The following is a 4,342-nucleotide window of genomic DNA, read 5'->3' on the forward strand; positions in this document are numbered from 1 at the left end:
AATGAAGATATGCCCTCAACAAGAGAATGGACGAGCAGATTAAAAGGAAGTAAATTAAAATGTCAAATATACATAAAGACAGATAACAGACATAATGGCACCCACATACTTTCAAACATTTCTTAAAGGAGATGTCTGGCGATTTTCTATATTTTTCTTATTGTCAACAAATCTCAAGGTGCAGAGCCAAAACAACAATGAACTGATCTACTTACAAGTATTATGTGTGTATTCAAAGCCTGATATATCTTATTCCTCTGTGCTGTAGACCTCCGTTGTTATCCAAGGCAAGGCAAGTTTATTTGTATAGCACATTTCAACAACAAGGCATTTCAAAGTGCTTTACATAGAGCATAACAGAATATAAAAGCAACACAAGTTAAAAGACATATAAAAACAATTAAAAAGTGTTACATTTGGAAATAAAAAAGATAAAACAAGAGAATAAAAGTGTAAAACATTAACCCTCAAATTTAGTTTAATAAAAAGCAGCGGCAAACAGAAAAGTCTTCAGCTGTGATTTAAAAAGAACTGAGAGTTGCGGCAGACCAAAAACTATTAAAAACACATCAATGAGCAGCACTGCTTCACTGGGTGACATGTTCCTTCACCATGAAGATCATGGTCACATTAGTTTGTTTAGAAACGGTTCCAAAGACTAATAACAGCGATCAGGTTTTTAGTCTAGTTCTGAGTACGGCAGACGCAACCTCTTGACTTTGAGAAATGAACTATGTAGCATTAACGGAGACATGTTCCTGCACATGCTCAGTGGCATCTGTGTTACACTGAACTACTCTCTGGAGACTGGAAATGTGATCGCTGTTATTAGCAACGTGGCTCATTGACGTGTTTTTAGTTTTTGGACAACAACGAGGGTCTACGGCACAGAGGAAGTAGATCAATTAATGTTGGTTTGAGATTTGTTGACAATAAGAAACATGTAGAAAATCGGCAGCCATATCCTTTAAAACGGTGCTGTTTTTTGAAGCCGTCTAGCAGCTCTCAGTGAGCTGTCCAGTACAGTAGATTTATTCTCTCGGTACACTTGACTGAAAATACTCACAAGGGTGCACATGAGTCTCAAAAGATTTCAGCTGAAATAAGAATTAAAGCCCGAGGCTTAACTTATTTGCCATGACATTATGCAGAACTACTGGGATAGATGTGATTGATTGACTCAGGCTTATTCTTTCAAGTGCGTGGGCACTTATGAATCTCAAATATTGGTTGATTTCACGGATAACCCCGACACTCCGGCTTCACGTCACGCTCAGCTTTATCTCTCTCTGTGGAATAGTGCTACTACAGGTCAAAAACCTCAAGGAGCAGTTGATGAAATTTCATGAAAGAACAACGAGGAGTTAGTCACACTGCTATACTGGGACACGTGGGAAAGTTGATGTGTTCCCCCCTCGGCGCTCCCCCAGCACTCCCCTTAGGTTAGCTCATACTGTCTCAGTGTGAGAGAGAGACCCCCCAGATGTCTCATTAGCTATATCATTAGGGAGACAGCTGGAAGGGGGTGCAGACAGCTGACGCGGGGCTGCAGGGGCAGGATTAGCTGTGACTTTTGGAGGGGTGTGGGGGGGGGGTTGGCGTATGGGATATATTCAGATCTCATGTCCAGTGTTTCAGGGTCTCATATGATATCCCACAGAGCACGCAGGACTTGTGTTTTCAAGTTTCCTCGACTTCAAAATCATGTATGCTTAGAAAATAGTAGATTTTAGTAGAGGATTGTTGGTGGACTATTCCTATAAGCATCTAATATAAATCCTAAAACACCCTTTTAAACTTCTCAAATCACTCCTGCTGCATATTTCAGTTCTTAGCCATGGATCAGATTTTTAGCATGTTTCTAACGCTCAACAGTTAGTTACAATACTTCCTGCTGTTCCTCTTAAATCTGAAGCTCCTCTGGAAGTAGTGTTCACTATGTTTTACCTTGTAGCAGAGAAATCTATGGAAGCTAACGGATCCCTGGACAAAATAAAGTCTAAAAATGTAAAATTGGTTAGAGCTGATTAGTAAAATAGGAACATAAAAGAATACAAACACCAATAAAGCCCCTTAAGTAAGTGAATTGCCTCAATGTGAAAGTCTCAATTAAAAAGTAATTTAAAAGTCCTGAATTAGAAATGAAAAATACAGAAATATTATTAGCAAAATGTACTCAAGGCTCAAAAGTGAAAGTTGTCATTATGCAGAACGGCCCCCCTTTAACTTGCTTCTCAGTAATAATGATAATATTCTTTATTTATAGAGCACTTTTTCAAAAATCTGTGTTGCAAAAGTGCTTCACAAAGGCAGCGAAAATAAAACAGACAAATCATAAAATAATTAGGTTTTTAAAAAAACAAAAAACAGATGAAACCAATTTAGTGTAAGATAAAACAAGAAGAAGAAACAGTTCAATCAGGAAAGACTCTTCGTTTCACAAAGAGAAATCGCTGACTCAAGCAACCTGATCGCCTCGGGGTCCTGACTGCAAACACGCCGTCTCTTCTAGTTTACTAGAACAGAAGCTGAAAGGGATGAACTGAGCAAACGTGCTCTTTTTTAGACTTGTAAGTACATATTTTATGACGTTTAGCTGCTTAGGTAAGTAGGTGTAGATGAGATTCACATGTATTTCTGCAGAAGCATAATTTCCAACTTTATACATTAATGTTGCAGCTGATTGAGGAGGTGGAGCTGATTTTTATCTACTTTATACACTGTTGTGTAGTTAAAGGTGCTTTGTGGGGTTTTTGACCAGCAGCGATATGGAGAAATGTATTTATGAGTGTCCTGTAAATATTTTAATTACAATATTTCATCCTTAAGATTCTTCAACTGAGAATCATTGCTAAAATGATGATGGGGTGATGCAACACAATCCCAAGAATCTACCTTCAGAATCTATAATGGATCATATTTTATAGACTGATCACATATTTTGTCTGTAAAATCTGCAGTAACCAGTGACATCACTGTCAGACAAATGTAGAAAAAAGTAGCATATCTCAGTACAGTACTTGAGTTTTTGTACTTTGGACCGCTGAACAGATAAAATATGGTCTGTGGCTCCTCAAGAAGGAAAAAAAAAAAGCCCCCTTGCACTAAAGATCCTAAACATCACCCTTTAAGTATATTGAGAAAGCCTTCCATTCAGTGGAGACAGGATAAACAAAACGGTGAAAAACGCTGTTTAGAGAAGTCACGATGGACAAATTATGTGGTTAGAAGTACGGCCTGATAAATGAACAGGCACAGTAAACATTTGCAGCGGGTCTCGCTCTCACTGAAGCCTCAGTGCTTCACTCATTAATGCTGCGCTCTGCATCGACTCACGGATCACTCACGGCTAAATTATAGGTTTGCTTATGTCGATGGGGAAATTGACGTAGCAAGCCACAGCTAAAAGGCGTTTTTTTTTTTTTTTTTTTTAACAGTTGATTCCTTTACAGCGTTATATGGTTTTCACATCAGAACATGAAAAGTTGTTCCATTGCAGGTTTGGCACAGGGTTAAAAGCCTGGTTGTGTTTATTATATAAAGTGATACGTGCAATGTTGTGTCCCAAACTGTTTCTTTGCACCGAATTTGAGGTCATGTTTTCTATGTGCCAGGTTTTGCAAGTTTAAATATGTCAGCACTGTGTACTGTACGCTTGATGTGTTAAAACGGCAACTTGTGAAAAATCTGCTGTTGTTCTGGAGGAAGCTTTCCAAAGTTTGATAGAATAACCCTGATGTGTCATGAATGAAGGACGTTATTGAATTATTGCATTATGGGAATTGTAGGAACAAAGGGTTTTTGAGCTTGACCTATATAAAAAAGGTCCGATCACATGACGTTTCTGGTCACAGAGTATTCACTCCACTTCCCACTGAAGCCCGTCTGACGGACTAACTCGAGTGGTTTTGCAAGTTCACCTCCGAGTGGGTCGATGTGCTCGTCCGGTCAGTTGGACCACTGCTGCACTGTGTATTTGGAAATGGATAAATTGTTATTCTTACGTGTTTCATCACTATTTTCAGTACACTTAATACCACACGCATGCTCTCATACGCTGTTTAAATTGTGCGATTGCGCTGAACAATATTTATTTATCACTTGTGTAACCGGTTGACTCTGCGTCGTGTCGTAAGAAAGACGCTCAGACGAGTGTTTGTTGGAGGGCGCCGTTTATTCCGGCGACTGACAGAAGTAAATGAAAAGAAAATATCCTCCGGTCGATGGTGACGCCAACTCAGGCTCCTCTCCCATGAAGTATGACAACAAAAGGGGAGAGGTAAAGGCGGCGGGGGGGACATCATTTATAGAGGGGGGGCACCCACAAAAGTGAACGTAGGGG

The sequence above is a fragment of the Thunnus maccoyii genome, chromosome 16, assembly GCF_910596095.1.
Source record: "Thunnus maccoyii chromosome 16, fThuMac1.1, whole genome shotgun sequence".
NCBI classification, from domain to species: Eukaryota; Metazoa; Chordata; class Actinopteri; order Scombriformes; family Scombridae; genus Thunnus; species Thunnus maccoyii.